The sequence below is a fragment of the Petromyzon marinus genome, chromosome 8, assembly GCF_048934315.1.
Source record: "Petromyzon marinus isolate PM22_M1 ecotype Great Lakes invasive population chromosome 8, UKy_Petmar_22M1.pri1.0, whole genome shotgun sequence".
Classification (NCBI taxonomy): domain Eukaryota; kingdom Metazoa; phylum Chordata; class Hyperoartia; order Petromyzontiformes; family Petromyzontidae; genus Petromyzon; species Petromyzon marinus.
This window is the reverse complement of record NC_133674.1, coordinates 15,203,688-15,217,487: the sequence shown is the minus strand read 5'-3', so window position 1 is coordinate 15,217,487 and position 13,800 is coordinate 15,203,688. Positions and strand designations below refer to the sequence as shown.

The 13,800-nt window shown below is 38.8% G+C and overlaps 1 long non-coding RNA gene across 1 annotated transcript; it reads right to left on the bottom strand.

The window, feature by feature from the left end:
* Window positions 1–323: 323 nt before the first annotated feature.
* On the bottom strand, window positions 324–12,961 carry LOC142924115 (uncharacterized). The gene is made up of 5 exons (XR_012941275.1): window positions 12,392–12,961; window positions 10,872–10,953; window positions 9,812–9,856; window positions 1,868–8,937; window positions 324–1,732 (listed from the first exon to the last, which is right to left on the bottom strand). It is a non-coding gene; the product is annotated as an uncharacterized LOC142924115 (long non-coding RNA).
* Between the last annotated feature and the right edge of the window lie 839 nt (window positions 12,962–13,800).

Sequence of the window (13,800 nt, the reverse complement as noted above, 5' to 3'; positions counted from 1 at the left end):
ATAAGAAATAAAGGGCAAGGAAATAATCCATTTCAGAGTATAAGAAATTATATTTTATATGGCATATTATACATTAATGAGGTTGTATAAAATAATTTAGACACTAATTACTAAAATGCATACAGAAGCCACGTGACCGCGCTGCTGCCAGCTGCGCTGGTCACGTGGCGTGCCTCAACCCCGCACGTCGCGCGCGCCTCAACCCGGGGCTCCACCCTCCATGGGGGCAGCCCCTCACGCCCCCCGCCCCTCCCTCCCACGCTACCCCGCCCCTCCCCCCCACGCCCTCCGCCCCTCCCTCCCACGCCACCCCGCCCCTCTTGCTTTGTTCCAGTCGTGAACGAGGTATACGCGGGTACTCATCCCGACCCATACAAGTTCGAGCAAGCGCGTCGCATCCCAAGCAAGACGTCGTAGACGTCGTATCCCGAGATATTTTTTTCTCGTAAAAACACGACGTATACCAAATTCGACGTATTCCAAAGCGGTCGTATACCGAGATACCACTGTATTTGATTATTCGCTTCCGCGCAGCACTAAGACGGTACCTATCCGAACGGTTAAAGTTATTTTGATTTCTTTCAATTTAGATAGATTATCTAATTAGTCTTGGCCAGTAATAGCTAGTTTTGCACAACATTTCAACATTATCAAAATCAATTGAGTGTCCTTGTTGGCACGCGTGTTCTGCTCCTGCTGACAGTTGCATTATAGATCATTCGTCCTGTTTGCCCAACATAACATTTACCACACGTGCAGTTAATCCTGTACACACCTTCCGTTTATAGTTTCGGCAATACATATTTTGTACCAGGTATTAAATTCTGTATTTTATGTACCGTGCCAAATCTGACTCGGATGTTTTGTTTTTGCAAACATCTGGCTAGTTTATCAGTTACTTTCGCAATGTACGGTATTTTGATCAGTCTTCATTTGAAGCTTATTTTGATCGTTTTATTACTTGGGCAGTTTCAATCCTCTTGTTATTTAATTTGGTTTTGATATTCAATGCCCTGTTGATTTGTGCATAATTGTAACCATTCATTTTCAGCGCTTCTTAATTGGCATGTTATGTTAACGTGACAACCCTTACTAGTTGGCTGTCGGATGGTGGCGGGTTTTAACGACACAATTATATATTTACACGATCTAACCCAAAAACCTCTATTATGGATATTGGTTGCGAAAGCCTACGTGTTAAACTACGGTTATTTTATACAGGCAATGGACAGGAAGGACAAGTTCAAAGGGCTCGCATAATGCACATGCATAATGTACGTCGACTTATTAACCCCCCCACCCCCACTTTGCGCAAGAGGGCAGAAGTGTGGTCACCACATCTACGCCTCTATATAAGGAACGAAACAGATGGACTTCTTCACGAATGTGGCTGTCGCTTGATGAAGCTAGTTGTAATTACTGGAGAAACGTCGTACTCAGATTGTAAATTTTGTGGCTTGGCTCTCCAACATGTTCTGTTTACGTGACAAACCTTACTAATTGGCTGTGACGGGGGCGTGGTGGGTTTTAACGACGCATTTATATATTTACATATAAGAAAATTTGCTAGTTTAGATGATATTGGCGCTCTTGCATTCATAGCTATTTATGATGCAACCATTAGCATTCTCATACTTATCTACCACATCGTTGAGTACCATTTTTCGAATGCGTTCTTTAAAGACACAATCCAGGTCCGAAGCACAGCTCTTGTAAGTGAATGTGTAATCCCCTGTTTAAAAACACAGACACGTGAAAGAATAAAATATTAAGGAAATCAGAACAAGTGATATACCTTTCAATATACAGAGAAGACAAAAAAGAATTGCTTTGTATGAAGGCAGCACAACAGTGAGGTTCACCTTACCAACAGTTACGTATGCAGTGACACAGGATTCTTGTCCAGGGAGACAACGTACTGTACTCCTCTGATTCTCCATTCCCACTTCGCAGGTATACCCTATTGTTAAAGGATATTTAAAAAAAAAACACGTTACGTGATCTCCATATCATAAGGTGCATCGCATCAATTTTGATCAATTTTAAAACTAAAATAACTAATTGTCAATACAAAATATATACAAATCATAATTAATACCGAAACAATATTTAAAACGTGCAAAATTCGACTTCATATATTATTCAGGTATTTAAGGCAAATTGTACCGTACTACTACTTGCACTGTTGCTGTTTAACCCATGTACATGCCCACAATTAGCCGTCTATCTTCCCAGTCTACTCTGATTTTACTGATTACATTGAAAAAGATATTATGATTGAAGTAAACAAGCATAAACTTCTTGGATAAACTCCAAGCACCTTATATAGATCATTCTCATCACTCCAATTGCTTCTATTGTTCCCTATACAAATTGGCCCTTTGCAATGTATGCCTCTGCCTTGATTTTGATCCTTTATTAAATAAATGTTTAGCATAACCATTGACGTATGGTATCACACTAATTGCTTTTAACTTTGAGACGTTCGTTGCATTTGGTTTCTTTGGAATTAGTATGAATTCAACTCATTAAAATATGTTGGTAATTTTCTTCTCCTATACGGATAGTTCATTCCCATCACTCCAATTGCTTCTCTTGTGACAAGGTCTGTGATATCTCCAACGTGACTACGGCTTCAGGTACACGTTTCTCCAAATTCTTAACAAACATGCTCCGTTGGTTAGATTTAAAACTAAAGGCAACCGCCCACCATGGTTTGATCCTTTGATTACAAAGCTCATGAAAACTAGGGACAAGGCTTGGGCATGTGCTCAGAAAAGTAATTTGGTCAATGACTGGCTAGAATACAGGATTTTAAGGAATAGATGCGTCAAAAAAATACGGCATGCGAAAAGTGCCTACTTTTCCTCCACTCTCCTGGAATCACATGGAAATGCCAGGATTTTCTGGAAAACAATCAAATGTATCGAAAAGGCATCCAAAACAGACAATCTAACCGAAATGGGGAATATTTTTCAGATCCCAAAAAAATAGTTGACAATTTTAACCTTCATTTTTCTGAAGCCGGTAATCTTTTTGATAATGTATTGGGAGTCACCCCTTCTCATGCAAATTCCTACACCCCTGTCCAAACATTAAACAAATTTAGTCTCCAGCCAATCCACGAAAGTAATGTTCTGAAACAACTGTCCTACCTCAAAGGGTCCTCCTCTACTGGAGCAGATAGTATTCCCGTCTTTGCTCTACTAACTGTTGGTCACCTAATATACAAACCTATAGCCCATATTTTCAACCTGTCCATCAAAGAAGCATCAGTTCCTCTAGAATGGAAACATTCCTATGTCTGTCCACTTCACAAAGGGGGCCCTAAACATGATCCAAATAACTACCGACCTATCTCAATTTTGTCCCCGTTGATGACATTTTTTAAAAAATTATTGACCTACCAAATTAGCAGTTTTCTGTCCACCAACCATCTACTACATCTAAAACAATCTGGGTTCCGAAAAAAAAGTACAGCACCACATCTTCCGCATTAGACTCTCTGAATCACATTTACAGTAGCCTTGATAATAAGCAGTGCTGTGCCTGTCTTTTTCTAGACCTGTCCAAAGCTTTTGATACAGTAGACCACAACACCCTGCTAAGTAAACTAAGTTGCCTCGGTTTTTCCGAAAACGCAGTAAAATGGTTACACAATTACCTCTTTTCTCGCACCCAAACTGTATTCACAGATGGTTGGAGGTCAAACAGTGTTAAGATAACAAAAGAGGTTCCACAGGGTTCCATCCTCGGCCCCCTTTTGTTCTCTCTTCATGTCAATGACTTGGGCACTGACCTGGATCATTCGAGGGTAAATCTTTTTGCAGATGACACGATACTGATTACTGCTGGTCGCTCTCCGGATGACGTGATTGCTAAGCTACAGGGTGATTTCAACAAACTACAACATCAGCTAGTTGCTCTTAAACTAGTCCTGAATACCTCCAAAACCAAGGTGCTATGCTTCTCACCAGGACTAAAGCAGGAAGTTATTTTTCCCCAATTACATTCCTTAAATAATTATCAAAAAGAGCAAGTCAAGATCTATAAGTATCTTGGGGTCATCCTGGATTCAAAACTGAATTTTGAAGATCACATTGATTATATTGGTAAAAAGACAAAAATAAAAATTGGTTTTCTGTATCGACACAAGCACTGCTTTCCCCCAGTGTTCCGTTTGGAATTGATAAAAGCTACCATACCGCCTCTACTTGACTACTGTGACATCGTGTATAAATCAGCCACAAGTACTGTACTGAAGAAGCTTGATTCCATCTATCACTCGGCCTTAAGATTTACATTGAACTGCCCATATAGAACTCACCACTATGATCTCTACATTGGGTCAAACTTAACATCTCTTAATGCTCGACGGCTTGTGCACCAGATCTTATTTATTCACGATGCACTTACAAAGAAATCCGCAGACTACCTGCTGGATCTCCTCTCTGTTTCAAAGAACAAATTTGACCTCAGGTCTTCGCTCATTTACCAGCTTCACATTCCCTATTGCCGTACAAAAACTGGAGGAAGGGCCTTTGCTATTGATGCCCCCAGGGTCTGGCATCCTATTGCCAATAAACTGCAACTTGAATCGCTACCAATGAGATCTTCTCTCAAAACTGCTCTAGAGGAGTTATACACCCCTAGCTGCCACTGCTCTTCTTTGGCGTAACATAAAATAAAATGTTTCGCTCCGGATGACGCTGCAAAGTATTATCTGTATTTTGATTTAGCGTGCTGATCTTAAAGGTGCATTGAATGATTTGATACTCCAACTGATGCTTTTGTTGTTGTGGAGTAACTCATGCAGCCAGCTATGGCTCTAGGATTTGGTGTTACATGTTATTTATGTAGTTTATTGTAAAAATTCGGTCACAGTCCCTGTGATCACTGTTACGTTGCAATTATGGCTTTATTTTTTGGTGATTTCGAAAACGTTTTTTGGTTTGGACATGTTTGTTTTGTTGTAGTACGGAGTTAGACTGATGGCCTTAATCTAAGTTTTCTTGTAGTTGTTGTTTGACTTGCATCCCACTGGGATTTTTTGCACACAGCGTTGGTGTACGGTGCTTTTTTCAGGAATATTTTGCTGTTGTTTTTCATGGATTTTCTGTTTGCACAATCACATAGTCACTTTAAGATGTTTTTCTTGTTCGTGTTTTTGTTTGTTGTGGTTGCACCCGATTCAAGAGCTGAATGGCTCACAGGGCTATACCAAAATAAATCAACTGAAACTGAAAAACTGATATAAATTGGCTCTTTGCAATGTATGCCTCTGCCTTGATTTTGATCCTTGATTGAATAATGTTTAGCATAACCATTGACGTCTGGTATCACACTAATTTGTTTAACTTTGAGACGATAGTTGCATTTGGTTTCTTTAGGATTGGGGAAATTTTATTCATTAAAATATGTTGTTCCATTTCCTTCTCTCATACGAATAGTTCACAAAATCTAGTAAAATCACACATTGTTTCCGCACCTAAACGCTTTATAATTTCTGAAGGCATTCTGTCAAACCCTGCTGTCGTCGCTGGCTTCATGCCTTTGATTACTGCGACGACTTTCACTTTTGAGAATAACAGGAACCTTGGCTTCTTAGTCCCACCTTTTCCTCTTCTGCTATGTCAAGTCTGACTGGCTTCCCTCTTGACAATATAGAGCCTCAAAGTACACTTTACACTTCTGCCATTTTCCTGTTTTCTCTGTATTCTACCACTGACGTGGTTCATCACTCGTTTGTGATTTGGTTCACATCTTTCTACAGTGATTCTGACCTTCACTGTCTGTTCCATTCTTCTAGTTGTTCAAATCCCATTCCTCACCAAGTTTATCTTGCTTTGTCAGTTTTATCATAATCTGGAATTTTAACGCCTTCTCCTACCCGGAACTGTTTACTTAATTTCCGTGTTTCTTGTTTTCTTGTATTCCCTTCTTGTGGTTCTTCCTTACTCAGTTTGTGTGTCTTTTGCATGATTTCACTCTTTTTTGTATTTACTGAATCTCAACGATGACTCTGGCAAATCATTAACGATTTCCCAGGACAGTTAACTCAAAAAGAGGACAATCTTTGGAAAACTAAAACAAAAACCTAAATAATTGTTTACTTAAACAGGTAAGATCCATTGAGCTATATATCTCTTTCTCAGAAGCGACCTTGCCACGAATAATAGCTCAACAAAGTGGCGTGTCACGTGGACATTTATTGCAGCCACATACTCTAGAACAGGTGGCAGCCCTATCACTATCTTTCCCTACTTGCTGTGGCCTTTTTACTGTACAGTATGTATGTATATATGTTGAACTTCTATCGCACTGTACATAGCCAACCGTGCTAATCAGAGGTGTGGGAAAAACTGACTCAGGGAAGGTACATGGCCACTGCATAGTAAGCTAGGTGAGGTGCACTCAAAGTTCTTACTTTTCGCGAGGTCTGCGGGGAAAACATTAAACAAAATATTAGATATATCTGTTATTGCATGATGAGTAATTTATGTAGAATGCTCTATATTTATTTGTCATGATGTTAATATAACAGATCACAATACTGAACTGTATTTTGAAGAAAAAAACACTCCTAAATTACAAATTCATTGTGATATTGCATATTGTAATGATTTTCTAGTAAAAAGTAATTTATTTTCTCGTGTTAATACTTGTTTCCTAAAAGTCACGTCAAATAATTAACTCACAAAAATACATTTGTCACTAACAGTGTGTCATTACATTCAAGCAGCGATGTAGGATTTATATTAATTATATATATACGTCTACATATTTGTGTGCACCTTAAATGAGGAATACATTGGTAAAATTAAGATTTCACTAACCCTTTAAAAAGTTATAAATTCCCACACATGCCTTGACTACGGCAAATCATTACAGATTTCCTAGAATATTTTCCTCAAAAAGAGCACAATCTTGGGAAAGCCAAACCTAAAACAAAAACCTACATTTTTTTATTTAAGTAGGTAAGGTACACTGAGCTATATATCTCTTTCTCAGAAGCGACCCTAACACGAATGATATCTCAACAAAGTGGATTGTCACGTGGACATTTATAGCAGCCACATACTCTAGGACAAGTAGCAGCCCTATCACTATCTTTCCCTATTGGCTGTAGCCTTTTTACTGTACAGTATGTATAAATGCTGAACTTCTTTCGCACCGTACGGAGACAACCGTGCTCGTCGGAGGTGTGGGAAATACTGACTCAGGGGAGGCACATGGCCACTGCATAGTAATCTAGGTGAGGTGCACTCAAAGTTCTTACTGTCCGCGAGGTCTGCTGGGGAAAAAAACAAAAAGTATTTGATATCTCTATACTCTTTGGTTCTTTCGGTAAAGTCACGTATATAGGAAAAATAACTAATAAATCACGACGTTTCAATAGCAACACAAGCCTTCGTCTTCAGGTGAAACAATACAGCAGGCGGACTAATGAGGAGGAAATATAGCGAGTGAGCTACTGTAACCAAAGGTTATATACGTTTGTGATGGGTACAACCCAAGGGTAAGTGGGCAGGACTAGGGATGGAATTTGCAAGTTAATGTAATGTGATGCACATCCAGTCAGGCCAACAACACAGTTAGACACTTCCTGGCGGACAACGAATTTCAGAAGAGTGTTAAATTTCGTGTTCAACCTTTGGATTGCACATACCAGCATAGATAGAATGAAAAATATGAGGTACATGGTCAGTAGAAAACATATACAAGTCCACCAAGAGGTAAGGAGGGAGGAAAGACGGACAGGGAGGCAGAGAGAGAGGGGGGGAGCCGGAGGGATGAACAGAAGCTTAAATAGGAAATACGGTTGGAGGGGGGGAGGGGCCAGAGCGAGAGCGGGAGCTCAAACACGCACATCTTACACATACAAAACGGCAGCTCAAAAAAGGACCACCTCTTGTAAAGACAAAACGGCAGCTCAAAAAATGACCACCTCTTGCAAATACAAAACGGCAGCTCAAAAAAGGGCACATCTTACACATAAGTCACGCAAGCTTTAATACTGTATTATCACACTCCTACGGGGAAGTTACCGTTGTAATTATGTGTAAAATGTGCCCTTTTTTGAGCTGCCGTTTTGTATTTACAAGAGGTGGTGATTTTTTGAGCTGTCGTTTTGTATTTACAAGAGGTGGTCCTTTTTTAAGCTGCCGTTTAATGTATTTCTACTGACCGTGTACCTCGTATTTTTCATTCTATCTATGCTGGTATGTGCAATCCAAAGGTTGAACACAAAATTTAACACTCTTCTGAAATTCGTGGTCCGCCAGGAAGTGTCTAACTGTGTTGTTGGCCTGACTGGATGTGCTTCACATGTTTTTTCAGGTTTGTTGAATTCTCGTCTCTCATCTTTTTGTTGTATTTACCTCCGTGATTTGTTCTTGACACCTGATGAAGATCGCTTGCGTTGTGATCGAAACGTCATGATTGTTTTTTGTTTTAATATAATTTTATTGTATTTCTACATACGTGACTTTACCGAAAAAAAACAATGAGTAAGATCTATCTGCTACTGCATGATTACTAATTTATGTAGAATGCTCTATATTTATTTGTCATGATGTTAATATAACAGATCGCAATACTAAACTGTATTTTGAAAAAAAAACATTCCTAAATTACAACTTTAGTATGATTTGGGATATTGTGATGATTTTCTAATAAACAATAGTCATTTATTTTCTCGTGTTAATACTTGTTTCCGAAATGTCATGTCAAATAATTAACTCACAAAAACACATGTCACCCACAGTGTGTCATTACATTCAAGCAGCGATGTAGGATTTATATTAATTTGAATTATACGCCAATATATTTGTGTGCACTTTAAATTAGGAATACGATTGATAAAATTTAGATTTCACTTACCATTTTTAACGAGATAAATTCCCACACATTCCTGGACGAAGCTTAATATAGCATCTGTAAAACAAAATGTGGATCACTTTACGAACTGTGACATAAGCAAGGTATACAAGCCAGAGCTAAGAGCTTTCTATGTATGTTACAGTTAAACCGCTACTGGTGTGATCATGGAGTGTGTGCTGCTTCCGAACATCAATGGGGCCTACGTGACAGCCCACTGTGTGAATGCGGGGAGCCAGAAGTCCATGGCGCACCATTGTCAACTCGTCGTGGCGAGATGTCAACTCCCTTGCCTGGTATACAGGAGGTCATTACCCTGACGCCTGCATATTTGCATTTGCATGTTCTCCCCTGTAAATCTGATATACAATTTGCTTATGCATAAACAGAGAGATGCATGCTACTTCCATTTCTTTGCTTGACTTCAACATTACATCAGCTTACTGTATGCAAGTGACCAGAAATTACGTTCAAGTCTCAATTAAGTTAATGACAATGGGACTAAAACAACAAAAATTGGTGAAAAACACGTTTTTCAATGCACACCCTTTAATTTGTACTAAAAATTAGAAAATATGTATCTTTTACCACGAAATTAATCAAATTTGATATGCTGAATAAAAGTGGGTGGCTTGCATAAAGCAAATTAAACAAATCGAAAAGAAACCACCAACTTTTATTCAGCACATCGAATTTGATTAATTCTGGGGTCAAAATTACGTATTTTCTACTTTTGAGTGCAAATAAAAGTGTATGTATCGAAAAACTTTTACCAAATCTCATTGCTGTACTTTACAAAATAGCGATTATTGTGGATCGTATATCGTGAAAGTCATATCACGGCAACCCTACGCTTTACGTTGAGTCAAACCACTCCTACTCCCTTTGCAATGGGGCGAGAATAACAAAACACAAGCTGTGTGAGTATTACTTGGATCAATTCTTTCTTTTTGCGGAGGCTTGTCTGAATCCTGTGCTGTAAAATATAAAAACACATACACACACATTATCCTGATGTATTATTACACGCAGGGTGGAGCTAAGTTCTGCACTCCCCAACCCCTGTGCTGACTAGCATGGTGAATTACGGCCAAACAATCCCTCTGACTAATATTGATTGGGAGAAGCCTTCTTTGTACAGTGAATTAACAATCAGTGAATTCTTTTTGAAAGCAGCCTAATTTATAATGGACGAAGACAGGTTGAAGTGCTTTTAGAAACCATACCATTGTGCTAAATAAGCACGTTTTTAATCAGTGTACATTCATCAGTGCTATGACAAATGATTGTGTAACATGGACATTTACAAACAAAATGTAACAAGGGCTGAAAAGTACAAAGAAGCATGGGGAGATGCATGCTTGCAGTTACACTTAGAGAAAGAAAAGGGAACAACAACACGTAGATAAGAGAACATTAACTTTTTATGAAGTAAATGGGATCGGACAGGAATGGGACTAAAGATGGAACGGCAGCCTAATGGGGGAGAACACCCAAGGGGATTGCCAATGCAGACAGATGGATGGATGCAATAAACTCGTGTACAGGATCTACATGGATTGTTACATCATGAGGCCATAAGAGATGGCAACAACTTGGAGATGTTTTTATCCAGCAGTGGATAGATTATGGCTAATGATCACGCAAATTGACGTTAACAACTGAAATCGTGACTCAAGAATAAATGTAGGAAAACAATACTACGTAAATAATACAACTATTTATAACGTGCACATGTTTATGAAAAGGCAAGAAATGTTCCAGTTACGAATCAGAAGCTCGACTTGAAATGTTCCTACAATAGCCAAGTTATTTATTTTGGTAGTGTGCTATATATTCTACAACGTATATATATTGCCCTCCGCCTCACCTCCAATTAGCAAGGTTGGCTACGTATGGTGCGGAAGAAGTTCAACAAACAAGTTCAACATACATAAGCAACAAGTACAAAACCCATTTTGTCAGAATTCATGTCCAGCTGAGAAACTCACCTTGTGCGTGAACGATGAACAGCATCAGGCACAGCGTGCTCATTGCAATATTCATGACTCGATGTTGTTGAGACTATCTCACCTGAAAAAAAGTAAAGCACAAAAATGTTAAAATATTCGAACATTTACCTGTGGTAGAACTCCTACATCTGTTAACCGTGAGACAGGTGATGCTGACAAATTAGCACGGCTGTATAATATCAAAATATGCAACCAACACGTAGATAAAGCCAAATTCTGTCATACTGTCTCCCACCTAAAGTTTCTCACTAAAGTTCACAAAAGTTACAATGTGCACTGTTTTGACAAATATGCATTTAAAACTAAATAAATTACTGTACAATGGCATGTGCAGCCCTTTGTTAATCTACCGCTGGATAAGGTCCTCGCCACGCCGTGCAGGCCATGGAGGTGGCTTGACCATACTTCACCACACTGGTCAGTGTAGGTTGGTGAAGCCAGGGATCATAGACGTGGAAGCACAATAAAGTACGACAATTTATTTTGCTGCACTGCCCTCTGCTTGCCCACAATGTGGTCCCATCTGAGTGTCTAATATTTGTTGTACGCATGTTGTCACCCATCCAAATAATACCCAGGCTCAAACCTTCTTTATTTCTCAGATCTGAGGAGATAAGGCACATTCCACCTGATTTGGTCATCGTCTTTCAAACGTCGTAACTTTAAAAAAAACTTCTCTTGACGATACCAGAATATTTCTCTTTGGTCTCTTTGGTCTCCAAAGATAAATATTGTGTTTAAATTATTGACGTACGACTTTAGCTTGTGCGCCTTAAAATATATTTAGAATCTGTATTTTTATCAACCTTTCTGTAGATTTTGAGCATTTTTTTGTTTATTATCATCACATTTTAAAACTGCAGTTTTACACTTTGACAGTTAAGTAATGGCAAACCCGAAGACTCTTATCTTTCCATCCGTGGTTACTGGTACAAACTTCTCGATGCACATAGTAAGTAAAACTAAAATTAACTATTTTTTATTTAACCAGATAAAGCCTACTGAGCTATTTAGCTATATTTCAGAAGCGACCTTGCCACAAATGAAAGCTCAACGAAGTGGCTTATCATGACGTGGAAATGTATAGCAGCCAAATGCTCTAAATATATTCTTTTAAGTGTGGGAAAAAAAACGGGAGGACCTGGATAAAAATCCACACGACCATAGGGAAAACATGCAAACTCCAAATATACAGACATCACGATCAGGATAAAACCCACGACCTCGTGTATTCCAGGCGTAGTAGTTAACATCTCGCCACTGTGGCACACTATCAATAATTGAAAAGCAGGTGATTAAGATTAATGTTGCAGACTCTAAAATAAATGTAGCATATAAACACTATCCTTAATATCTTTAGCTAGGTTTTTTTTTTCAAAACACCTTCAATATGGATATAATCTATTTAGCTTTTTACAGACCCTATTGGTATAGTGGACTAAACAATTTAGAGGAATTTGAACAATTTAGTTGCGAGGCATCTGTTAAACTGCTGATACCAGATGAAGGAGCTCTGCAGAGTAGATGTTTTGAGGGGAGTCTTGTCGAGTCTGATCCAAACGGTCAACTTCGCTCGTAGTTATAAGGGTACATCCATGTCATGTGGGCGGGCTCAGAGCAAGTTTTTTTATCAGTGGCTAACATTTCCCCGAGCCTTGCCCAATGTGTGGGAGGAGTTTTTACAGTCTTAACGTGTGAGTGACTCTACCATGATACGTTATTCCTGTTTGTTTTCAATGTTTCTTCATAAAGTCATCATACGTAAATATTTCGTGGGTCAGTAGTTTGAACATATGCCACAGTTAAAATGACAAAGCAAATATTTGATACACTCAGTTATTATTCATTTATATACTCAATTTTTGGGAGGATTGTCACCTCTGAGAAACAAATATACCAAGCGTATTAAGGAAGAGCATATTGCACAATATTGGAAGAGGGGAAAACTACAAGTAAATGTTTTATCTTTTCGATAGTATTTACGAGACGATGTGGCTGCATCGACTGCTGAATGTTGGTGGTGTCAAACAACTTTTCACAAACTCTTTTGTCAACCTCCCCATGGTTTAATTTAGTCACTTGTTTTTTTCCCACGTTTTCTTTCGTTATTTTCCCACAGCATTTGTTAGACAATGGCTAATAATAACGAATGTGACCAACGATTTAATCTGCACATGTTTGCAACCTAGTGGGGTTTTACACTAAAAAGCCGCTATTTATTTAAAAAAAATAAACGTGTTACTTTCCATTATACAGGTTTTTTGGGTTAGATCGCGTGAATGTATGAATGTGTCGATAAAGCCGCCACCACCCGACACAGCCAATTAGTAAATTACGTAAACAGAACGTGCCAATTAGTTACTAGTACAGCACACCGGTGTGATGGAGAGCCAAGCCACAACATTTCCAATCTGAGTACGACGTTTCGCCAATCATCTCAACTAGCTTCATTTGGCGACAGCCAGATGTGTCACGACAGCTTACGTGTAAAACTGTGTTAGGGTTCATTCACAGCACCTCCCTTCTTTAAATTACTTTGGTATGCTTTATTCCACTTTGTACTGGTCTTGCCTGTAACAACCAGCATATTCCTCTGAAAATAGTAAACAACGTACACCATCTGATGGTGTATTCAAGAAATAAATGTTATCAGATCACCTATTCTCTGGTTACCCTTTGGAATTTGCAAATTTACCAAATATGAAACTTAACATGTAGGCTTTCGCAACCAATAACCCCAAAAAACCTGTATTATGGAAAATATGAAACTGCGTTACAACACGATTTTCGACTTTCACAAAAGTGTAAGTCCCTTAGTGAAGGCTCTTGGGTGCTTAATGTTGCTGCTGCCAAACACAACTTTTCACTAACTCTGTCATCCTCCCCATGGTTTAATTTAGTCACTGTG